Source organism: Schistocerca serialis, chromosome 4 (assembly GCF_023864345.2).
Source record: "Schistocerca serialis cubense isolate TAMUIC-IGC-003099 chromosome 4, iqSchSeri2.2, whole genome shotgun sequence".
NCBI classification, from domain to species: Eukaryota; Metazoa; Arthropoda; class Insecta; order Orthoptera; family Acrididae; genus Schistocerca; species Schistocerca serialis.
In genome coordinates, this window is record NC_064641.1 from 118,026,346 (window position 1) to 118,052,989 (window position 26,644).

Sequence of the window (26,644 nt, forward strand, 5' to 3'; positions counted from 1 at the left end):
TGAACTTATTCCATATGCTCGCATCTTCTTTAACAGCCTGCAATGGGGCTCCGTGTCGAATGCTTTTCGGAAATCTAGTAATACGGAATCTGCCTGTTGCCCTTCATCCATAGTTCTCAGTAGATCATATGAGAAAAGGGCAAGCTGAGTTTCGCACAAGGGAGGGCAGTAAATCTGGGAACTTTATTACGAATACTTCTGTAGTTTACTGATAAAACGGTAAGGTAGATCCTTCTGCTTGAAAAAAAAAAAATTGAAACTGCTCTAGCAAGCATTGTGCCGTCTCCGACAGTATTACGATGTTATCGTTCAAACCTTATTTCTTCTCCATGAACTTTAAATCATAAGTTAATTTCTCCATGGTTTCCTTCACAGATTGCTCAATGTACAGATGAAATAACTTCGAAGATAGGCTACAGCCTTGTCTTACTCCCTATTCGGTTACTGCTTCCCTTTCATGTCCTTCGACTCATAACTGCAGTCTGACTTCTGTATAAGTTGTCAATGACTTTTCGCTTCTTGTACCTAATTCCTGACACCTTCACATTTTCGAAGCTGAAGTGCATTCAACCTTCTCAAAATCTGTCTCTAAAAGTACAGATGCTAAAAATCTTATTTTTATCTTTCATTAACCTATCATCCAAAGTAAATCGTTGGGTCTGAATTGCCTCACATGTTCCAACTTTCTCTGAAACTGAAAGTGATCTTCCCCAAGATCTGCCTGTACCAGTTTTTATGTTCTTCCGTAAATAATTAATGTAAGCTTAAAATATATATCGGGCGTGTCTCCTAAGAATCGTCAGCCCCATTTTCTGTCCTGTTTCGGTATATATTTGAAATTTCATTTTTGCAGAAAAATGTTGCTCATCACGAATTCCATGCGACGCCTAGTGTCTAGGGTAAGCGTCGGTTTGTTTTCCGTTACGAAGCAAATGAATTTTAAAACAGAACTTTACGTATCCATTCTATAGCGCAGCCCCAGGTTAGTGTAGGGTGATACTGGTTTTATCGATTGATATTAACAGAGACAGTAAAATACACTGGTGTCTAAAATTAAAGCAACAAACCGCTATTTCCCCATCCTCTATCTAGTTCAAGATGTAATCATACAAACTGTCAAAAGATGTCCTTAGTGTTCTGCAAGGAAGATGGTATTCCGGTCAACTGACAACCGCGTCAACAATGACGTCAGTGCACCTATAAAACGGGGTAGTGTTTGCCGGGTAGTCCTACATCCACATCCGCTGTGTACACAGTCACAGACGGTACGGTGTGGCACAGAGAAGACTCCTACCAGACTCTCTGCTGTGGAGGGCCGTAGGAAGAACGGAAGCAGGAGAGCCGCAAACTGATGTTGCCCGATGGCCTAGTGTTAATCGTTCTGTTGTTTTTCGGATGTGTCAACTGTGTATAGAGACCGAAGCTGTATCCTGAAGACCAGGGCGGTGGTGACTATGTGTAACATCAGAAAGAGATAACCGTTATGTGGCTGTAAGGGCATAACGGTACCGCACGGCATCTGGCATTTGATCTCACAGCATCCACTTGACGTGCTGTATCGAGGCAAACGGTCCACAGAAGGCTTCGCAGGTTGGCCTATACTATCGGAGACATGCTGTATGTCTACCTCTGACGCGTCTTCACAAAAGGGAATGTCTAGAGTGCAGTCGTCAACATGCCACCCAGACGGTCGAATATTGATCTAATGTTCTTTTCACAGATGAGTCGCGATTTCGTATGGAGAGTGATTATAGATGGATTCGCATCTGAAGGGAGCGTGGAACACGATTTCTGGACCCAAGCATATGGAAAGAGACCGAGATCGAGGAGGATCCGTAATGGTGTCGGTAGGGATTATGTTGGCCACCAGAACACCTCTTCAAGAAATTGCACGGGTGAATCGGCAAACCGTAACTGCTGCCACGTATCGTGACGAGATCTTCGGACCTCATGCGCGGTTGTTGCGAGTTGCTGTGCGCCCAGACTTCGCGTTGCTGGACGACAATGCTAAACCTCATGCAGCATGGGTGTTAGATGTTTTCTTGAAAACGGAAGATATAGCACGTGGAGCGGCCTGCTCGCTCTCGCTGTTTGAGTACCATAGATCATGTCAGGGATGCGCTAGGGGACGGGTTGCATCACGTCAGCATCCACCAACCACTCTACAAGACTTGTGAGCAGCTCTGCAATAAGAATGGGCGTTATTGCCTCAACGGGGGACTGATGACATCATTCACTGCATCTTCCGTCGTTGTCAGACCTGTACTGCTGCCAGAGGTGGTCACACTCCATACTGAGAGCATTAACCAGTTGTCGCAATGTGTGTGCAAATCCGTTAAATTGAAAAAAAAAAAGCTAAGAGCATTTTTGTCTACCATTATGCATGTTGCGGTTGATTACGTTCTGCATTCTTTACATCGTTTCTAATTTACTGTCAATGGCTATATTGTTTCGTGGCAAAATAAACGCAAACTTGCAAAACTTCCGTTTGTTGCTTTAATTTTTGACGCCAGTGTACAAAGAATGGCCAGTATTCCAGCAGCGATTGAGAAGCGCTGCTGCACGGCCAGGACGGTACTATCACTGTTGGAGTACTGGCTGTTGTTGTTGTGATCTTCAATCCAGAGACTGCTTTGATGCAGCTCTCCATGCTACTCTGTCCTGCGAAAGCCTCTTCATCTTCGAGTAACTACTGCAACCTTCATCCGTCTGTATCTGCTTGCTGTATTCATCTCTTTGTCTCCATCTACGACTTCTACCCCCCACGCTTCCCTGCAATACTAAACTGGTGATCCCTTGTTGCCTCAGAATGTGTCTTACCAACCGATCCCTTCTTCTAGTCGGGTTCTACCACAAATTTCTCTTTTCCCCAATTCTATTCAGTACCTCCTCATTAGTTACATGATCTGCACATCTAATCTTCAGCATTCTTCTGTAGCACCGTATCTCAAAAGTTTCTGTTCTTTTCTTTTCTAAGCTGCTTATCGTCCATGTTTCACTTCCATACACGGCTTCACTCCACATAAATGCTTTCAGAAAGTACTTCCTGACACTTAAATCTATATTCAATGTTAACAAATTTCTATTCTTCAGAAACACTTTTTGGCAATTGCCAGTCTACATTTTATATCCTTCCTACTTTACTTCCCAAGCAGCAAAACTCATGTACTACTTTAAGTGTCTCATTTCCTAATCTAATTCCCTCAGCGTCACCTCATTTAATTCGACTACATTCCATTATCCTCGTTTTGCTTTTGTTGATGTTCATCTTATATCCTCTTTCCAAGACGCTGTCCATTCCATTCAACTGCTCTTCCAAGTCCATTGCTTTCCCTAACAGAATTGTAATGTCAGGAGTACTGGCTTCGCTTCGCATTTTTGTGTATCTGTTAATACATATAGATAAAACCAATATCACACTAGACTATCCTGGGACCGCTCTATCGAATGGGCACGTGAAATCCTGGTTGAAAAGTAATTTTGTTTGCTACGGGAAACAAACAGATTCTTTGCGTCCAAACTGGATGTGTCATGAAATACGTGATGAGCAGTATTTCTTTGTGCTGACTACCGCTACACATAAGAAGCGATAGTGAATATATGTGCAGAAACACCAGAGAAAATGTGCCTATCGACATTTCGGAGGACCAGTCGGTATATATATTGCCATGGAGATGATTCGAGTTCGATTCTCGGTACTGTAAGGAATGTTTCCTTTGGCAGTGGCGCCTGACAGCGCTCGGGAGAACGGTGTGCTCGCTCCGTTACTCTACATCACGGAACTAAATTACCCTTTTTCATAGGGTGACACGGCGGTCGGTCCACACTGAACTGGCCCGTCAGAGATGGAACATAGAGTTGGATATATTTTAAATTCATTTAGAAAATATTCGAAATTATTTCTGAAAATCTGAATTTTGTAATACACTGAAGCGCCAAAGCAACTGGTATAAGCACGCGTATTCAAATACAGAGATACGTAAACAAGCTGAATACGGCGCTGCGGTCGGCAACGCCTGTATAAAACAAGTGTCTGACGCAGTTGTTACATCGGTTACTGCTGCTAGAATGGCAGGTTATCAAGATTTAAGTGAGTTTGAACGTGGTGTTATAGTCGGCGCACGAGCGATTGGACACAGCGTCACCGAGGTAGCGATGAAGTGGGGAATTTCCCGTACGACCATTCCACGAGTGTACCGTGAATATCAGGAATCCTGTAAAACATCAAATCACCGACATCGCTGCGACCGTAAAGGATCCTGCAAGAACGGGACCAACGACGCCTGAAGAGAATCGTTCAATGTGACAGAAGTGTAACCCTTCCGCAACATGCTGCAGATTTCAATTCTGGACCATCAACAAGTGTCAGCGTGTGACGTAATCAACGAAATATCAGCGATATGGGCTTTCGGAACTGAAGGCCCACTCGTGTACCCTCGATGACTGCGCGACACAAAGCTTTACGCCTCGCCTGGGCCCGTCAACACCGACGCTGGACTGTTGATGTCTGGAAACACGTTGGCTGCTCGGACGAGTCTAGTTTCAAATTGTATCGAGCGGATTGACGTGTATGGGTGTAGAGACAACCTCATGAATCCATGAACACTCCATGTCATCAGGGGACTGTTTAAGCTGGTGGAGGCACTGTAATGGTGTGGGGCGTGTGCAATTGTGGTGATATGGGACCCCTGATACCTCTAGATACGATTCTGACAGGTCACACGTACGTAAGCATCCTGACTGATTACCTGCACCCATTCATGTCCATTGTCCATTCCGAAGGACAATGCGACACCCCACAAGTCTAGAATTGTTACAAAGTGGCTCCAGGAACACTCTTTTGAGTTTAAACACTTCCGCTGGCCGCCATATTCCCCAGACATGAACATCATTGAGCGTATCTGGGATGCCTTGCAACGTGCTGTTCAGAAGAGATCTCCACCGTCTTGTACTCTTACGGATTCATCATGTCAGTTCCCTCCAGCACTATTTCAGACGTTAGTCGAGTCCATGCCACGTCGTTCTGCGGCACTTCTGCATGCTCGCGGGGGCCCTACACGATGTTAGGCAGATGTACCAGTTTCTTTGGCGCTTCATTGTATATTGCTGAAAGGCATACTCTATCGCTCAAAAGCTTTCGAACGCCCTGAAACTAGGATAAAAAAGCTAGTTATCAGATTCAAATAAGAATTAGCTATATTGCTTCCTCAGTGTCATGCTCAACGTAAAGTTTAAGAGTAGTGTTCCACATTTTTAAAAATGAAATTATTCAAAACATAACTTTCTGCTGTTACGGTGTTCGTTGCTAATTTTGTATTTTGGTGGCATAAAGTAATCTTCCCTCGCTAGATGGCGTTCATAGGACGTCAACAAATCTGGAAACACGGTTAGAGATAAGAAAGTGTCATGGTATACAAGAGATATCAAAGAATGAGCTCCAGGGTTTGTTCCAGTGTAAACATCGATAATGGGACGAAGAAAGGGGCTTTCAAAACAAAAACGTTCTGTAGTTGTATCTTTATGAGCAGTTGGTTTTACTAAGCTGCAAACAGCACGTCAAGAACGTATTTCCTTGGGATGTGTCTATTATACCCTGCAGAGGCATGCGGATACTGGTGAGAGTATTGACCGATCTCTAAAGTGTAGGGCAAAAGTCACATGAAAAACTGAAGGCAAAATAGTCACAAGTAAACGTGATCGCTTCAAAACAGCGCCAATTTTAGCAGCAGAACTCAACCATAATAGGGGAAAGCCGGTGAGTGTTAAGTTCTGTAAAAAGACGTCTTCGTGCAGTGAATCTTAACGGGCCTGTGGCTGCTAAGAAACCTTTACTGACGGCTATTATTAGGAATGAGAGGCTACACTGAGGAAGACAACATGAAAGTAAATCACCGAAAGAAGTTAATTTTCATTGACAAATCCAAATGTGAGGTCTTTGGCAGAAAGCGAAGCAAGTTTGTTCACCTGTTGCCAGATGAACTAATGTTACATCACTGTTTATCTCCACATTAAAGCATGGACGCGGTTCCTTCATGGTCTGGGGATGTTTTGGAAGCGGTAAGACTGGTGATCTCGTGCAAATAAGCGGAACAGTCAGGAAAGAGGGTAACCATTGGATGCAAAGCCATGTGGAAGACGTTTGATCGGCAAGGAATTCGTCCAACAGCAAGAAAACGACCCTAAACACACTTCAAAACTATGTAAAGCGTGTTTGACGAATTTAGAGAAAAAGAAGGAACTGAAAAAATATTATCTGACCATCCGAATACCCCGACTATAATACACTGAACTGCTTTGCGGTCACTTGGCTAGAACAGTAAAATCAAGGCCTATTACCATTGTTCATCACTTCTGGACCAGACTACAAGAGGAATGTCGGCATATCACCGAGGATATCCTGATGAAGCTGATAGCAAGAATGCCTCGCGTACGCAGAGCAATGATTAGAGCCAAAGAAAGCTACTTTCAGGAGAGTAAAATTTGAATGCATGTATTTAGTTTCAAGAAAAGGTTACTTCAGTACTGACTTATGAGTATTTCTAACGTTCCTGGTTCCAATTTTCGTTTTTTCCTCGAAATCACTGATGTTCAAGAACTTTTGAGCGATAGCGTATTTTAATTTCTCTTTTGGGACGGTCTTGCCTCGGAGGTTTTAGCGAGCCACCCGTGAGTCAATATTGCTGGCGTATTAGCGTGGCTGTGTTTGTTTGGCGGGTAGCTGGTCAGCAGGCGCTGCCATGTCTTCTTAACGCTGTTATGAACTGCACTGGCGCATTACCTCCCAAGATATGGGCATAGTCTAGCGCTCTCGACAAGACCGAGTCGATTTGAGGTTCTTGGGCAGTCGTCGCGTGTCAGAACATACTTATATCTACGACAAGATCTGCACTCTCTCTTCGTGAGGGTACTACCATGCCACTCCTCGATCGTCGCACACTCTCGCGAATAAGATACTGAAATAGCATTGTCCCTATTGAAAAGCCGGCCGCGGTGGTCTCGCGGTTCTAGGCGCGCAGTCCGGAACCGTGCGACTGCTACGGTCGCAGGTTCGAATCCTGCCTCGGGCATGGATGTGTGTGATGTCCTTAGGTTAGTTAGGTTTAAGTAGTTCTACGTTCTAGGGGACTGATGACCACAGCTGTTAAGTCCCATAGTGCTCAGAGCCATTTGAACCCTATTGAAAAGCAGCTATCACTAGAGACCGGATTATATGCATCATAAAAACCTTAAAATATGCATGAAAAATGCTTGAAAATGCATGAAAAGTGTAGAAATATGCAAGATCAAATAATGTAAAAAAAAACGTGGTAGTTGCTGCGTGCATTAGATATCTAAGTCGAACCTGTGCATATTAATTAAGAAGAAGAGCGCCGGCTACGCGAAAAATCGGTACATTTATAACACTGATATTTGATGAATACTTTCTGGTAGAGGTTAGGAAGAGGGCCTTTCTGGGATTATTTTCTAAAAATTTGCAAAATGGGGACGCGTACCGTGTTTCAAGAATTTTTCCTTCTTTGCTATTGCTGTCGGTAACAAGCGATGCTATACGAGTGAGTCACAGCGAAACAGTCGATATCTACAGGAGCAACTTTGAGATATATCGCACGCAGGGGGGCACGCTCGAAAACGCCGTAATATTTTATTTAAAAAACAACATACAGTCACGAATATTTTTTAACAGCATTAACTTTTAATTAATAATATTGGACCAAAGCATAATTTACAACTGATTTTACATTTTTCTACTATTGTAGACATAAACGACCAAATACTGTTCCAAATGTTCGGTAGTATGCATGATTGTGTTTTCGATAACTCAAAACATTTTTATAAGCAGAAAAGGACCGTTCTACAACAGCTGAGGTAACTGGGCAGTAGTTGAATTTGGGTGCAATGTTGGCACTTATTGTTTCTGGTAAAATTTCACCCGTCCCATTAATAAAAGTATCAATTTGGCACAAGGGTTCAAAGCCTGGGTTATTGTTTAAAATGTTTTCAAACTTTTCTTTAAGTTTTCTTGGGAATACCTCCGGCAATGAGGAGTTCACTAGAATAATTTTATTCACTAGCTGAATAGTTTCATTCAACGCCAAACCTTGAGTTTCAAGCTTTTTGATACTTGCAGGTATATGGGAAAAATGAGTGCTAATCACAGCACTGTCTTTTTAATACCGGAATCATTAAAAGCATCCTTACACTGGTAAACTGTCAAAGCCTCTGAAGTATCGAAATCGTTTACTACCCCTCTAATGACCTCGAAATGTTCATTGTAAAACAACACAGCTTCGACCCATGTACTCCAACGAGTTACCACTGGTTCGGGAGGTAAAGGCACATTAGGTAGTTTTTCTTTGTAGGTCTTGATGCGAGCAGGAGCCTTTGGAAACACTTTGTTTGTGAATGAAATCAGTTTATTTACATTTACAAACGTGGAACGTACTTCTTCAGCAAGACGAGGTACTCCACAGGCAAAGCACATGAATTAAATTTGGATAAAATACTCGGAGTACTTTTCATGCTTTGGCCATATAGGGAGCAGCATTTGAAATAATCACAAACACCCTTTCAGCGGTAGAAGATTCTGGAAATATTTTTCTAATACCCTCATTCACAAAACTGGCGATCGTAGAATGATTCACTTTTTCTAGTTCTTTGCAGATCGCTAAATAGGAAGGAGAAGGCTCTTCTTTTAAAGCACCAACTATAAAATTTGGAATGTAACGGTCACAAGTGTCTGTATTTTCATCAACTGAAATCCAGATATTGCTGTCCTTGAGTTCATTACGTATTTCTTCAGAACATTTACGTAAATTGTCGGTATATAATTTTTACGCAATGTTGATTCATGTGGTATATTTTGATTTAAGCAATATTTGCGTAAAAACCCTTTGAGTATAGGGTTTGTAAGTTTGTGAAGAAGAATATTGCTTGCAATGTATGTTAAACCGACGTTTTTGGTTAGCTTTGGGCAAACCTCTGACACTGCAACTTGCTGTTGTCGCCATGCGGTTAAAGGCGCTGCAGCCTGGAGCCGCAAGACCGCTACGGTCGCAGGTTCGAATCCTGCCTCGGGCATGGATATTTGTGATGTCCTTAGGTTAGTTAGGTTTAACTAGTTCTAAGTTCTAGGGGACTAATGACCTCAGCAGTTGAGTCCCATAGTGCTTAGAGCCATTTGAACCATTTTTTTGCTGTTGTCAGAAGTTGTCGTGGTCCTTTCTGCCGTATTGCTGCGATATAAAGTCTTGTCTTGACATGCTGGTCTACTCAAAACTTTTTTTTGCACGAAACGTTTTCCTCGCAAACTCGAGAATATTAAACGATTCCTTCATATGTAAATGTTCCAGGATGGTTAGCTATCCACGGAACGACGTTTCTTTTTTCGTGCGGCTTGGCGTAGAACGCATTACGCACTACACGTCGTAAACACATTCAACTGTGTACAAGTAAACAGAAAGTTACACTGAAACAATGGAGGTGCGACTAAAAGCTTGCGTAGTTTAATTTAATTGTTGCCGTCGCGTACGGTATGACAGCGGAGGGGATTAACCGAGGGCGCGGGCGCAGGGGCATTGACTCTGTCAGCCGTTTCTTGTTCCTCTTCTGTAATGATTTCACTAGGCAGTGGTCTCTCGGTTAGCGATTGCACGCAGTCCTAGGTCGCGGAGAATCTGTGAGACATCAAAACTAGATCGAGCTAGCGACCTCTCGTCTAAAAGTGTTTAAATATTGTAAACACATAGCGAAAATATGCATCATCACTAGTTCTTAGTTAAAATATGCAATAACTGGTGAAAAGGAGCCGAATACGCAATATGCAAACGCATATAAACCCGTCTCTAGTTACGACTAATCATAGCGGAAAAGAGATCAGGCTCTGACGGAATTCCTGTTGGATTTTAAACTGTAGATTTATTCCTTTCTTGGCCACATTTATCGAAAATTTCTTATAGAGAGAATGGTCTCTTGTGATTATAGAGGAGTACAGGTCACTCCTGTCTACAAAAGTATTCGACAAGACATGATCAGAACCACAGAGAAAAATTTCTGACGTTCACCTGTTCCGGGATCGTAGAGCATATTCTCTGTGGATGAACCAAAAGATTATGGTGACAGCGTGTTAGTCCACCTCTGGAACGCAGTACAGCAGCGATTGTGGATCCGACGAGCCGTTGGTAAATTTCCGGTTGCGTGTGACATGAAGTGTCTACGCACAGGTCACGTAATTCCTGTGAATTAAGGGCCAATGGTTTGTGGGCGCTGTGCGTCTGATGGCGTCATAGATGTGTTCCATCGTGTTCAGATCAGGAGAGAATTCTGGGCAAAACATCAACGTGAGTTCACTATCACACTTCTCGAACCACTGTAGCACGATTCTGGCCTCGTGATGAGGGTAGCTATCTTGCTGGAAAATTCCATTGCATGTAGGGATGTAAGTGGTGTGCAGTAATGATCACTTAGTCCTCAGCTGCCAGGGTGCCCTCAGTTGCTACCATAGTTCTCGTAGAAGCCGATCTGAATGTCCGCTGTAGCATAATATTCCACTCACTGGCCAATGATCGTGGTGCGGTGCACGTTTCAAGCAGACGTACGTCTGGATGACAGCGTAACCAGACGCTACCATAGACCTAATGTGATAAGTTATGAGATTCATGTTACAAGGTGACAAATTTGCTTGATATATAATCTACACTCATGCACATAAATTAAGGACAATGCTGATACATGGTGAAAGAACGCTCTGGTGGGAGGTTTACGGGTTTAAATCCCCTCTGGGTGCATTTGACCTGCGGTCGTCGCACGGTGGCGCTGGCACCAGTCCACATACGCAGAGTTGTGTTGGTGCACATCAGAGTACGGTGCCGCGAGTAAGTGTGCAGACGTTTTCAGACGTGCTAATGGTGACTGTGCGTTGAAAATGGCTCAAAGTACACATATTGATGTTATGAGGGGTAGAATACTAGGGCGACTGGAGGCTGGTCAAGCACAGCAGGTTGTAGCACGAGCCCTCCGTGTGCCACAAAGTGTGATCTCAAGATAATGGCAACGATTCCAGCAGACAGGAAACGTGTCCAGGCACTACAGTGCAGGACGTCCACAGTGCACAACACCAAAAGAAGACCGATATCTCAACATCAGTGCCCGCAGACGGCCACGGAGTACTGCAGGTAGCCTTGCTCGCGATCTTACCGCAGCCACTGGAACAGTTGTCTCCAGACACACAGTCTAGAGACGACTGAACAGACATGGTTTATTCGCCCAGAGACCTGCAAAGTGCATTCCACTGACCCCTGGCTACAGGAGAGCCCGTAAAGCCTGGTGTCAAGATCACGGTTCATGGCAATTATAACAGTGATCCCAGGTTATGTTCACGGATGAGTCCAGGTATAGTCTGAACAGTGATTCTCGCCAGGTTTTCATCTGGTGTGAACCAGGAACCAGATACCAACCCCTTAATGTCCTTGAAAGGGACGTACACCCCTGCATGTCTTTGACAAAGGAACTGTAACAGATCAGTTGTATCGGGACGTCAATTTGCACCAGTACGTCCGCCTTTTCAGGCGTGCAGTGGGTCCCACCTTCCTTCTGATGGATGATAACGCACGGCCCCACCGAGCTGCCATCGTGTAGGAGTACCTTGAAACAGAAGATATTAAGCGAATGGAGTGGCCTGCCTGTTTTCCAAATCTAAACCCCATCGAGCACGTCTGGGATGCTCTAGGTCGACGTATCGCTGCACGTCTTCAAACCCCTACGACACTTCAGGAGCTCCGACAGGCACTGGTGCAAGAATGGGAGGCTGTACCCCAGAAGCTGCTCGACCACCTGATCCAGAGTCTGCCAACCCTTTGTGCGGCCTGTGTGCGTGTGCATGGTGATCATATACCATATTGATGTCGGGGTACATGCACAGGAAACAGTGGCGTTTTGTAGCACATGTGTTTCGGCACGGTTTTCTCAACTTATCACCAATACCGTGAACTTACAGATCTATGTCGTGTGTGTTCCCTATGTGCCTATGCTATTAACGCCAGTTTTGTGTAGTGCCACGTTGTGTGGCACCACATTCTACAGTTATCCTTAATTTATGAGCATGAGTGTAGTCTCGACAATCCCGAGTCCTCTGCAGTCGTTAACTATCGATATCGTTGGATCGACATGTGAACACTTAGGGGTCGCCTGTTACCCTCGTTTAATATTATACGTTGAACGGTGTGCTCCGAAAAACATTTTCCTGCGTCAGCAGTGAATTCTGTCGTCAGCCCTGTCCGTATCGCTGCCTATTCTGGTTTGCACCTCCGATCTACATGGTCTGTGATGAAGCATGAACGTCAAATACATGTCACGCAGTCGTAGTTTAACCAACCGTCAACTACTGTGCACAGACACTCACGACAGTAGCTCGCGACCGAGCAGTCAGCTTCGACGCGTGCGAAATGCTTGTTCCCAGGCAGCGGATAGCAGTAATCTTCTCTGTGTTCTATAGAACAAAAACTGAATCTAATCTAATCTAATCCACGTAACAGTTCCTTTTCACAAAACTCTTTCACAGTGTCTTCTCTGGAGCATTTCCGATTCTCTCATTCCATAATACTGGATGTAGTTTCATAGTTACGACCTTTACTTTCCTGATTTCATTCTGTACACCTTGAGTACCCATTCCATCTATTGCCAGTGTAACTTATCCGCGTTGTATTTTTAATAATTCCCTTCACCATTTGGAAGTCAACCCTTTGCTCTTCTACGACCTTACAGCGTATTTTTCCGGTATTTATCTCCGTACTCCACTCCTGCTATTCCTGCGCTAACTTTGGTCGTTGGCAGTCAGGAGATTATACGAGGCGTGTTTTTTCAGTCAGTGCCTTTTTTAAAATAAAAAAAGACGTGCTAAGATATCTCAATAATCTTATTTTTACATGAAAGCCTGTACCTTAATCTACGCACTGACGGCATTACAGTCTGATTCTTCCTTGTTTACGTTGTGTACTGAGTGTTTAAGATGCCTCCGATAATCGTGAGTCCCGCCAACTGTGAAGTACAGGCTATTATAAGACTTATTAGTGCCAAAGGCCTAAAAGCGATCGATATTCATCGTGAGATTGGTGCAGTTTACGGAGAAAACATTATGAGTGATGGAATGGTAAGAAAGTGAGTGAGAGCATTTAAAGATGGCCGCACAAATGAACAACGGAGTGGGCGTCCTTCAGTCGTTAATGAAAGTTTGGTGCAGGAAGTGGACAATAAGGTGAGGAAAAAAGACGCTTTACGATTTCCTCCTTGCGGGATGACTTTCCTAGTGTTTCTCGTAGTGTTTTGTATGGCATTGTGGCCGAACACTCGAATTACCGAAAATTGTGCGCACGTTGGGTACCGAAAATGTTGACGGATGTGCACAAAACCAAACGTTTAGACAGGGCATTGACTTTCCTTGAGCGGTACCACAAAACGGTGTTGATTACTTAAGCCAAATTGTTACGGGCGATGAAACATGGGTGGCCTACGTCACACCAGAATCAAAGCAACAGTCCATGGAAGTTGCGCAAGGGTACCGTTTCGGTGCAAGACAATGCCCGTCCGCATGTGGCGAATTAGACCAAAGATCTCATCACATCTTTTCGATGGGAAACTCTAGATCATCCTCCGTACAGCCCCGATCTTGCACCCAGCGACTACCAACTGTTCCTGCACTTGAAGAAACACCTGGGCGGTCAGCGTCTTCAAGACGATGACGAAATCAAAATAGTGGTGATGCAGTGGTTAACAAGTCAGGCGGCAAACTTCTATGAGGATGGTATTCAAAAACTGGCACAACGTTATGAAAAGTGCCTCAATATTGAAGGAAATTATGTAGGAAAGTAGATTAAGATACAGGCTTTCATGTAAAAATAAAATTATTGAGATATTTTAATTTCAATTCCTTAAAAAAACACGCCTCGTACACGGTGCCAAAAAAAAAAGGTTAAAATGGCTCTGAGCACTATGGGACTTAACTTTAAGGTCATCAGTCCCCTAGAACATAGAACTACTTAAACCTAAGTAACCTAAGGACATCACACGTCCATGCCCGAGGCAGGATTCGAACCTGCGACCGTAGCGGTCGCGTGGTTCCAGACTATAGCGCCTAGACATGGTGCCACTGCTGAGAGTTTTCTGCGGTGTTTCGGTAGGTATTCATGATTTCGTATTTACGGCGTGTAACTGTGGTCAGCCCAAAGAAACACTACTCATTACGTTTTACACGCGACCCCCAGTTTCGATGGAAAAAAATAATTTGCTTCCTGTTTCTAATCGAATGATTTTTAAGGCGACATTTTACGTGCCCATTCGATGGATCGGTCCCAGATTAGTCTAGTGTTACCTTTGTTTTAACAGCGACAGTAAAACAGGGAGAGCAGCAGGTGCTGCAGCAGTGACAGCATAGTGCTGGCACGCTCTGCCTGCTACCACCATGCGTCAGCGCTACTCAGCCGCTACTGGAGTACCGGCTGCATTCCCTGTTTTACTGTTCTTGTATCGCGTTGCCAGAGCTTGAGTCTTCACCGCGAATCACTCGTTTTCAGTCATCCAGTGTCCAGCGACATCGCTGTTTCCGCCACCTCAAGTGCCACTTGACTAAAGAAATATGTGGCTTGAGAGGAGCTCCTCGACCATTGCACCACATTCTTTTTGAGTTTCTATCCACATTCACTGTGCTATCGTGAGTGCTGGTAGCACTTTGCAACTCACGAGAGATTGCTTATACTGATATCATGCGATTTTTTTACAACAACCCCCTGCAATAGTCGATGGTTCCTGTCCATCAGTACTTGATGCAGGACTGTTGATAAAATATCGATATATCGACTTTTACCAGTACAGTGTGTATACGGCCCGGGACAACAGGGAGATCCGGGAAAGACCCGGGAATTTTTTCATCCGGGAGAAAACCGGGAAAACCCCGGGAATTTTTTAGAATTCCGGGAATTTTTCGTTGTTTTAGTTTCCAGTTAATTTTTCGTAATTTTGAATAGTAAGAACCGATACTCTAACAAAGGATATTACTGTATCCCGCCACTGCAGAAAAATACTGCAACAATATTACATGAACGAGAGAATAAAACTTAAATTGCAAAGGAAATGTGCCACATAAAAAAACACAGAGCTCATACAAGTGTCTGCCAACAGCAAAATGTGTGAAAGATTGTGTAATGCTTCGTAACAACAAATTACCTCCGATGTGCGTGACGTCACAACTGTTTACATTAGATCCATTTCAGCAGTTACGAGCGGGCTCATCAGCATGCGCAGTTGAGTCGCGTATGAGTAGTACCTTCTCCCGCTTCTGGCTACAGAAATGTCGCTGTTGGCTGCGTAAAAATTTTCGAGGAGGGGGGGGGGGAGGGGGGAGGCAAATTCATATTCTTAAGGAAGAAAACCTTGTCACAAAGCTATATTATGGGAGTAGAGCGGAAAACGCGTTGTACGAACGTGTAATAAAGTCTAAGCGGAGAATAATCGCTGAATAACTAAACGGGTGATTCTGGCAGGGTCTACTATTGCCCCGGTTTGAAATATCGTAGATCCGGAGCTGATGCGCAGACGAGTCTGAGTGTCTGAGTTGTAGTGGGAAGGAGGGGGGGAAGGGGGGGGGCTAATCTCCACATGATCCTTGTTTACGTTTAGTGATTTTGCTATTTGCTCTTCGTTTACTGCTCTCACGTCAAATGAAAACAAAGTGATTTCCGTGGCTGGGAGCTATCAAGTGAATTAAAATACATTCAAGTAATAACGGAAGGCTAAAATGTGTTATTAGTTTAAGATTTTATTTCCACCTTTATTTCCGCCGCTCTCTAGCAACTGCTGGAACAAATATATTTCTAACAGATCGCGGGAAAACATTGCGAATTGTGGTTTGAAAAGCGTTATTTTCAGAGTACATTTCATTTTACGAAAGATGAACTATGTGCGAGAATGTACGATGAATTTCTTAAATCACAGAGCGTTTGACTCTCATTTAAAAATCAACTGTTTAATGACAATAGATTTGGAAGAATTTAGAGCCCAGAAGATCAGAGATTTATGACGGTATTAAACATTTTACTGGCACATTTGTGTGATGTATCTTAAAGTGTAAAACGCGCAAAAAAGATCAACATTATATGTGAAAGCTTAGCTTGTCTTGCAGCTTACAAATCATAGAGACCAATACTATATTCTAAAGCTTTCCTTTTCTTGTAACAGCACTATGTATATTTACTTTTCCTATTTGAGTGTTCGCACTACTTAACAATGATGTTGCTATCGGCTGACTACATCACGTGTTCTATGCTCTGAATATCCGCTGTCATCAGCTGGCGAGATCACGTGACATGAGCTGTGACTGGCTTACAAAAGCGCTTCGCAATCTCGATTTCAATACTTCGGAGAGTAACATGCGGTGTTTGGTGGAATGCGAATTTATACTTTCGTAATATGAAAATTTGCAGCGTACATGTTGCTGCACATCAAACAACTTTCCATAACGTGTTTTTTTTCCCTATGAGTTTCGTTTTCTAAAGTTCTGGGAAATCCAAAAAGTATACTGTCACTTAACACGGAAAAAGAGTATTTTCACCCGGGAGAAAGTGTATTTTTAACCAGGAGATCCGGGAAAAGTCCGGGAATTTTTTTCCTTGGCCACGTATAGACCCTGCAATACTTTCTCTCACGATATATCGATATCAAAATAGCAGTATCGAATGCCGATTTGTAAAACATTCTCGGTTTTTCTGCCGCGTTAATTCGGGATAACTGAGTCAGTTGCTCTCGACGATGACGATGGAGGCTATCGTGAAAAGCTCGAGATTTTATCCCAAACTGACGCGGCAGTAAAACCGAGAATGTTTTACATATCAGTGCCGTCGCGAAAGACTTCGTTCTCATCAAAAGCCGATATTTTTATTTTATATTTTTTTCTACAATTTTCGGTACGTATCGGAAGTTGTAGTAGAACGTAAATTCACTTTCACTGTGTGAAGGAGTCTTACTACTTTTTGAGCTTTCAACAAGTCCACTCTTTCTCTTTGACTGTGTGAAGCAAGTGTATGTGCGACAAAAGAATTCCCATTGCACGGGGGGGGGGGGGGGGGGGTGACGGTGTGAATGGAATAATAAGATTTCCGAAGTGAAGAAATAGCGCACCAGTTGCGTTAAAAAACAACTTTTAACGCAAATAGTGTGCTATTTCTTCACATCGGCATTCTTCTAAAACAGTTGCTGAAAATAATGAGCAAAAATCTAAATTACAAGGTTGGTCTTCGCAGTGGGAGGAGACGTGTGAGGGGAAATACTGACGTAATCCTCGCTCGGCGCTACCAACAGAGATTGCAACGAAACTTCCTGGCAAATTAAAACTGTGTGCCTGACCGAGACTCTAACTCGAGTCTCGGTCCGGCACACAGTTTTAATCTTCCAGGAAGTTTCATATCAGCGCACACTCCGCTGCAGAGTGAACATCTCATTCTAGAGATTGCAAAGTTTAACTTGACCATGCAGTTTTGACACTACAACTGCTAGGTCGCTGGCCTTCAGAAAAAAAAAAAAACAAAAAAGAAAAACAGGAAAGTCGACATGAAGTGTTCCAGACAAATCCGATATGTGATGAAACCGAACGACGGTCCATCGCACACCTTTTATTGTGCCACTTACATCCGAAGCGGTTTTCGCTAAGCGTGAACGTGCATCGGTTTCCTTTCAGTTCTTGCTGTAAGGGGGATAGGCAAGACACTAGTTTGTTGAAGTACACAATGTCTAATAATAGATCGATACTTAAATATACAGGTCTAAAACCAGCAGTGTATTTACAATGTAAAGCCCATATTTTTATAGGCCGGAACGACCATATCATTCACATCGAAATGTCGATAATTTCTCTCGACTTATGGAGAGATGCTAACGATACATTAAATTGTCGATATATTGGGTTCTCCATATATTTAAAAATGTCGACAGTCCTAACGTGAAGTATGCCTGATCTCGGTTAGCTATGGCTGTTTCTTCGCCTTTCCACTTCACAGTCCTATCAGCAACACTCGAATTCGGCAGCTTTAGAAGTGTTGAGATGTCTCTGATGTAATTCTTACTCAGGAGACATATAACGAGTACTCCATGTTCGAAGTCACTGAAATATCTTAAACCACCTGCTTCGCTGTTACTGCTTCTCAGCCGACACCACAATATTCCCCCCCCCCCCTCCCCCTTCTATACAGGCGACTCAGCGTCTAGTGACATCTAATCGTCAGTTCCGTATTACGTATCTGTGTCTTGATGCTTTTGACAGATAGTTTGTGAAACAAATTCAAAGATCGCAACAGAGGTGTTCGGAGCACTAAAATCGGTATACAGTCAGTTTTTGATGTTGCTGAGCAATAGTCATACAAAATTTTCAAAAGAACATACTGTCATTTGACTGTATTGTTGTTCATTTAATTACGACCCAGGTGTCAGCCTTTCATGCTATTTTCAAGTGTTTCAGTTTATGTCATTAACGTAAATTGCAGGACATTAAGCTCAAAATTGGCCATAAAACTAAGAAAAAATTTTTTGAATATTAAATATGACCTTCTCTCGCTATTATTTACTGATTTCAATCTTAAATACGGCTTGCTCAGATTATTATTTACTGATCTTTCTACAAGATGATGATTTACATTTGGCATTTCGTGGGGAGCGAAATTTTTTCCTAATTTTATGGCGAATTTTGAGCTTGATGTCCAGCAATATATGTTAATAACATAAACTCAACCACTTGTAAATGATATAAAAGTCCGAAACCTCGGTCGTAATTACATAAACAACAATACAGTCAAATGGCGGTGTGTTCATTTGAAACTGGTATGCTTGGAGGAAAGGTGGCGTTTTCTCGCGAACTCTCTGGGTAAATGTAGAGTACCGATAATCCAAGAAAACTGTCAATTCTGTTGGCAACGTCATTTAGGTCACATAGGGACCGTGAGAGTGAGATATGCGAGAGTAGTAAGTTTTCCTGACTCGTTTCGCGAAAGGGGCAGAAAATCGGTATTATCTGTACGAAATGGACTCCAGCACTCGCTGTACAGTGACTTTTGGAGTACATTTGTAGACCTAGGTATGCAGGAGCGTTGTCTGCAACAGGCTCGTAAAGCTAAATAGTACCTAAAGCTTCGTCTTCTGGCCCTGGCTCAGCAATGGGTATCGACCGACCGCCATGTCATCCTCTGCCAATGATGCCATTCTGGCGCGGTATGGAGGGACTGGGGTAAAGCTCTGTATAGGGTAAGTGCGGCCAACTTCCCAGTGGCCGCCATTTTGGGCCCACTGCGCCGCTGGTGATACATTGACTTCTGCAGCATATTTAGCCGTGTATATTAAAAAAAGTTCACTCAGCAGTCTAATGCACCGCTGAAACTGATCAGTGGCTTCAAACGGAACATGTCGGATGTTTAGCAATAAAAAAACTCAACAAATTTGAACTAAATCAGTCGAAAAGCATTTGTTTTAGGGAGCATGAAACAGTATTTTCGCAGTTCTTGTTGCGCTATCGACTTTGGACACCTGTTTTCGTAATTAGCGTTAAACTGGTCCTATCCAGTAGTCAGCAGGACAAAAGGGAACCAATATTACTTCGCAAGTGCAAGGAAAAATCCATCGCTAATTTAAAGCGCTATATCGACTTACTTCTTGTTCCTGCTACTCGGTGCTACGAAAATTCACCCAATGTCTCTATTGTTATACGAAATAAAGCATTGGATTCAAATACATACTCGTGGTATAGAACTGATAAACGTGCCTATATGATTACGCATGCTTTATCTTTTTGTCAGAACTATCCCACAAAGTTTTGTCTGCAAATTGACATTAGGAGAATGATTACTAAAGTACAAGAGAATAAGATATTTTTAAAATGTATTCGAATCAAAGTAGACCTACGATCAAAAGTAGGCTGTGGGAAACAGTAACAACTGTATTTGTATTAATATAAAGTAGGTTAGCGTGCAGGTTGCAACAGTAATAGTAGCCTCCTGGTAACGTTAATGGCCGTGCTTGCATACTGCAATTTTTTTTCTTTTTGTACATTACATTGCGTGGAACAAAGTACAATTTATTACTGCGAGCATGCTAAATATAAGTTTAAACCGTACTGTACAATCAATTAGGTCAAATTTTTTTACCAGTCATGATAACTTTGTACCGTACCACTTACTATTTTTCGTTTTATGTGCTGACTGTTGCATTTGTACCCCTAAGATTTCTGTTCTGTAATTAAATTACCATTAAACAATCCTATTAGCTCTTCTGACCTTTTTTTGTTGTTTGAATGGACTGGAAACTAAATAACAGAAATGTAAAAAGGAGACAAAGACAAAAGGCCAGAAATGAATAAAATTAACCGAATGGGCTGTCAGTTGGCTCTGCTGATTATTCATCAGTATCAGAAATATTCTCCTTCTTGTTGCATCTCTCCCTTCAGAAGGAATTCTGTACAGTTTTTCTCCATTTTCACCTCGAAACGAACAGCCAAAAGCACAGCATTGAGGCGTTATTGTACTTAAAACTTCGAAAATACACAACACTTCCTTTGCTTCACACGTAGCGCTTGGGCCCACAATGGCTGCTAATGTCACGTGACGTGGTTCAGCCAGTCGTGAAGTGTGGACGGTGGCAAACGCAGGGGAATAGGATGGCCATAGTTCCCTTTATTACAGAGCTTTATGCTGGGGGTCAGTACTTCGCTCTCTCGACCGCTGTCGGCTCCCCAGACCCTGGAGCCGCTGCTTCTCACTCAGCTGGCATTACGAGACTGGGCGCACTCCGTTCCCGTCCTCCCACCAAGGAAAAATCCCTGGCAGTACCGGGAATCGAACCCAGTTCAGTCAGAGATACGAGCCACTGAGCTTCGCAGGCGGATGTATAGAACCAGCTCGCAATCTGAATACGAATCGCAAAAGCAGGTGGTGGATGTTGCAGACATGGCAGTAGTACTGGTGCTCAAAGAAAAAGACAAAAAAAAAAAAAAAAAAAATCTGCCAGTACACCGGCCGGGGTGCTCGAGCGGTTCTAGGCGCTACAGTCTGGAACCGCGCGACCGCTACGGTCGCAGGTTCGAATCCTGCCTCAGCCATGGATGTGTGTGATGTCCTTAGGTTAGTTAGGTTTAAGTAGTTCCAAGTTCTAGGGGACTGATGACCTTAAAAGTTAAGTCCCATTGTGCTCAGAGCCATTTGAACTATTTATCTGCCAGTACTCAACTACGACAGCTGCGCTCCGCACCTTTCTGGTCGACACAAAGCACTTGAACTTTCGAACAGCAGCAGGTGTCGTCGCTAGCTCGGCATTGAACTCTGCGAACAGAGCACGCAGGCACCGTGCTGGGCTGGCTATTGTACTGCTCTCTGGCAATAACAGCACGCGGGGCCTTCAGCGCTGCGCACACAAAGAGCCATGTCAACAGCACCAGAGAGCGTAAATACAGCAAAACAGTTCTCTCCGGTCGTAACGCAATCAATGCTCTCCATATTTACAGCCATAATTAAAGTCCGGCTGTGTGCTAAAAATTAAAAAACGAACTAATTCCACAATTAAGTCAACCGTTTTAAAGCCGGCCGAAGTGGCCGTGCGGTTAAAGGCGCTGCAGTCTGGAACCGCAAGACCGCTACGGTCGCAGGTTCGAGTCCTGCCTCGGGCATGGATGTTTGTGATGTCCTTAGGTTAGTTAGGTTTAACTAGTTCTAAGTTCTAGGGGACTAATGACCTCAGCAGTTGAGTCCCATAGTGCTCAGAGCCATTTGAACCATTTGAACCAACCGTTTTAAAACGGAAAATCTTATCTACTACTACCGAAGTTACTACACAGTGCGTATTTATACAGGGTGAAGGAAAAATGCCGAACTAGGAGATCGGCATTCGACTCCTCATCCAGATTCAAGACAGAAGTTCATCTAGCAAAATTAGATCGGGTGCAGTTTCAAAACATATGTATGAAAACAAGGAGCTGGCAATAGTGTCTCATCGTATAGCGCATCGGAATCTACAGAGGAACGTGGCCGGCCGCGGTGGCCAAGCGGTTCTAGGCGCTTCAGTCGGGAACCGCGCGACTACTACGGTCGCAGGTTCGAATCCTGCCTCGGGCATGGATGTGTGTGATGTCCTTAGGTTAGTTAGGTTTAAGTAGTTCTAAGTTCTAGGGGACTGATGTTAAGTCCCATAGTGCTCAGAGCCATTTGAACCATTTTGAGAGGAACGGGTATCACTCCTCCCCCCCGCCCCCCCCCCCCCCCCCCCCACACACACACACCCGACTAGTGCACCAGTCATCGTAGCTCACAGAGTAGACTGCTGGGACATGAATCCAACATCCGTCATGGAGCCATGGTCAGAATCCTTGTGAGGTTACTCTCCTTTTACAAATTTTTTAAACGTCTGTTCCCTATTTCTTGCCATTTATAAGCAGCACACCATTTTGTCACATAACAGTAGCCTATCACATCAAAGTGGGATCCATTAAACTGCATGATTGGTTGGTTGGTTGGTTCGGGGTAGGGGACCAAACATCGACGTCATCGGTCCCATCGGATTAGGGAAGGAAATTGAAGGAAGTCGGCCGTGTCCTTTCAAAGGAACGATTCCGGCATTTGCCTGAAGCGATTTAGGGAAATCAGAGAGAACCTAAATCAGGATGGCCGGACGCGGGTTTGAACCGTCGTCCTCCTGAATGCGAGTCGAGCATGCTAACCACTGCGCCACCTCGCTCGGTAAAACTGCATGCGTGTGTCTGCTTACCGCGCCCTGCACAAACATAACTGTTCCTGTCACGTTCATGTAGGGAAACTTCCAGATAGAATACGCGCACGATATGATTTTGGTGCTGCGTCCAATCGATAACCAAGCTGCTGCTGCTGCACAGCACCTTTAAAGGCTCCAGCCTGATAAAAACGTTTTTTGCCACCTGGAGCAACGCCTTCGGGTAAAATCTTTGTCCATAAATCAAATCCTATGTAAAATCGCTAAGTGAGTCTAAGGCTTCCATTCAGCCACTCGTTGACCCGTATGGTGTGGCAGTTAAAGATAGCAAAGTGAAAGCTGAAAATTTAAATTTCGCGTTTAAGAAATCATTCACGCAGGACAATCGCACAAACATACCATCGTTTGACCATCAAACAGACTCCCATGCAGACATCGTAATAAGCATCCCTGGCGTACAGAAACAACTGTAGGAGTAGAAAGCAACTAAGTCGCCAGGTCTGGATGGAATCGCAGTTCGCTTTCTCAGAGACTACCCTACGGCACTGGCCCCTTACTTAGCTTGCAATTATCGTGAATCTCTCACCCAGCACAGAGTCCCAAGCGGCTGGAAATAAGCGCATGTGACGCCTTTGCATAAGAAGGCCAAAGGAGCGGAACCTCAAAGTTATGGACCAATATCCGTAACTTCGGTTTGCTGCAGAATCCTTGAAAATATCCTTAGCTCGAATATAATAAACTTCCTTGAGACTGAGAAGCTTATGCCGGCCCCTGTGGTCGAGCGGTCGTAGGCGCTTCAGTCTGGAACCACGCGACTGCTACGGTTGCAGGTTCAAATCCTGCCTCGGGCATGGATGTGTGTGATGCCCTTAGGTTAGTTAGCTTTAAGTAGTTCTAAGTCTAGGGGACTGATGACCTCAGATGTTAAGTCCCATAGTGATTAGAGTCATTTGAACCATTTTTGAGAAACTTATGTCCACAAATCAGCACAGATTTAAAAAGCATCGCTCATGCGGAACTCATCTTCACCTTTTCTCACATGATACACTGAAAACTGTGGATAAAGGACAACAGGCAGATTCCATATTCCTAATTTCAGGAACACATTTGACACAGTGCCCTATTGGAGGCTGCTGTTGATGAAGGTACGAGTATACGGAATAGGTTCTTACATATGTGAATGACTCGAAGGCTTCTTAACTTACGGAGCCCAGTATGTTGTTCTCGACGGCGAGTATCAATCAGAGACAAGGGTACCGTCAGGAGTGCCCCAGGGAAGTGTGACAGGACCTCTGTTATTCTCTATATACATAAATGATTTCGCGGACAGGGTGGCCATGATGTACGGTAAGGTGTCATAGTTGAGTGTCTGTAACAGGATATTAGATGGTTTAGACAAAGTTTCCAGTTGGTCTGTTGTATGGCAGCTAGCTTTAAATGTAGAAAAATGTAAGTTAATGCGGATGAGTAGGAAAACAAACCTGTAATACAGCATTTGTAAAGTCCTGCTTGACACAGTCACGTCTATTAAGATCTGGGCGTGATGTTGCAAAGCGGGAATATTCCATGATGTCCCACAAAAAATTCCGCATTTTTGGAACTGAAATTGACCGAGAAAAGAAATATGTTGTATTACTTACTAAAAGGCTCTCGTAAAATCAGCATTATGCCTTCCTCACTTGTTTGACCTTTGCTGCCGACGTCCTGTTCCTAATCCACTGGATATGTGAATGTAGTTATACGTCTTTGTTGCTTTCACAGCGCCAGGTTTCCATCTGATAGCCAAAACTGGAACTAGTTTTTTCGAGCTTAGACAAAATTTCCAGTTGATGTGATGAATGGCTGCCACCTCTAAATGTGGAAAAATGTAAATAATGCAGATGAGTAGAAAGATCAAACCTGTAATATTCCGATACAGTATTACTAGTCTCCTGCTTGACACAGTCAAGTCGTTTAAATATCTGGGCACAACATTGCAAAGCGATGTGAGGTGGAACGAGGATGTGGGAACTATGGTAGGGGAGGCGAATGGTCGACTTCGGTTTATTGGGAGATTTTCAGGAAAGAGTGGTTCACCTGTAAAGGTGACCGCTTGTAGGACGCTGGTGCGACCTGTTGTTGAGTATTGCTAGAGGGTTTGGGATCTGTACCAGGTCGGACTGCAAGAAGACATCGAAGCAATTCAGAGGCGGTCTGCTAGATTTGTAACCGATAGGTTCGAACAACAAGTGTTACGGAGGTACTTCGGGTACTCAAATGAGAATCTCTGGAGAGAAGGCGACGTTCTTTTCGAGAAACACTATTGAGAAAATTTAGAGAAATGGGATTTGAAGCTGACTGCCGAACGATTCTACTGCCGCCAACGTACATTGCACGTAAGTTCCACGTAGATACGATACGAGAAATTAGGGCACGTAAGGAGGCATATAGATGGTTGTTTTCCCTTCGGTCTATTTGCGAGTGGAACAGGAAAGTAAATGACCAGTAGTGGTACAGGGTACCCTCCGTCACGTCCCGTACAGAGGCTTGTGTAGTATTTATGTAGATGTAGGCGTAGATGTAGAGGGACCACGAAGATACGTGAAATTAGGGCTCATACGGAGGCACATAGACAGTCTTTTTCCCTCGTTCTGTTTGCGAGTGAGAAATGACTGGTAGTGGTATGGTGTCCTCTCCGCCACGCGCCGTAAGGTGGATTGCGGAATATTTATGTAGATGTAGAAGTAATGGACAGAAGCCGTCCAAGGGCTAGATGTTCTCCACAAACGGAGGACGCGATTCTTGAAACTGTTCACCAGTCACCTCGGGGAAGTATCTGTAATATTGCAAGACGGTTCGTAAATCTCAAAGACTGGATGTTGAAGTGTTGCACGATGAAGAACTGCATCCATACCGTTACGGCTTAACTTAAAGCAGCGGCCAGAAGGCCGCATTCTACGGGTACTGTTTTGTGAATGGCTTTTGCCCCAAGTGGAAGATAACGAACATTATGTGAATAACGAGATATGGACTGGCGAGTCTAGCTTCACTCGAGAAGGTATTTTCGGCCTCCACAACAGCCGTTATTGGTCGGAACACAACCCACATGTCAACAATGATCGTGGATTTCAGGCGCGCTTTGGCATAAACCTGTGGGCTGGAATCGAATGAGGAGTGCTTTTGGGCCCTTACCTATTGCCCGCCAAGTTGAATACTCCCCTGCATCCTACGTTTCTTTGCAATACTTTCTCTGACGCATTAGAAAACGTTCCACTTGGTGTTCGGCGACAGCTGTGGTTTCACCATTATCATGTATCACCACACTTTGGTGTGAATGTGCATGACTATTTAAAAGAAACGTTTTAAGGGAAATAGGTTGGTCATGGTAGTCCAATGTTCTGGCCTCCACGTTCCCCAGACCTTAACCGATTAGAATTTTATTTGAGAGGACACCTAAAGAAACAAGTTCATGGCACTTTTTTTTTTTTAGATCTTATGGGACCAAACTGCTTAGGTCTTCGGTCCCTAAGCTTACATACTACTTAATCTAACTTAGGCTATAGACAACACACACACCCATGCCTGAGGGAGGACTCGAACCTCCGACGGTGAGGGAGCCGCGCAGAATGTGACAAGACGCCTCAGACAGCGCGGCTACCCCGCGCGGCGTTTATAGTACTCCACCGTGGATATACACGACGTAATAGCTGGCGTGCGTACCGCTTTGGTAATGATACTGCTTTGCGTAGGGTCTAGCAAAGTATGATCCAGCGAGTGGCGGAGTGTTTACAAATGCAAGTTGGTCGGTTTGAACGTCTTCTCTAAAGTGAACGCCGGTCGTACGTGTGCGAACCGTCTCTGTGAAACTAACCTTACACGTCAGACGTAGAGGATGGAATTATTGTGCATAGCACTATGTGCAATC

At 43.9% G+C, this 26,644-nt stretch overlaps 1 protein-coding gene across 1 annotated transcript in view; it reads left to right on the forward strand.

The window, feature by feature from the left end:
• The window catches only part of LOC126473780 (uncharacterized), a 226,480-nt gene that overhangs the window by 5,689 nt on the left and 194,147 nt on the right, over positions 1–26,644 (forward strand). The window lies entirely within an intron of this gene.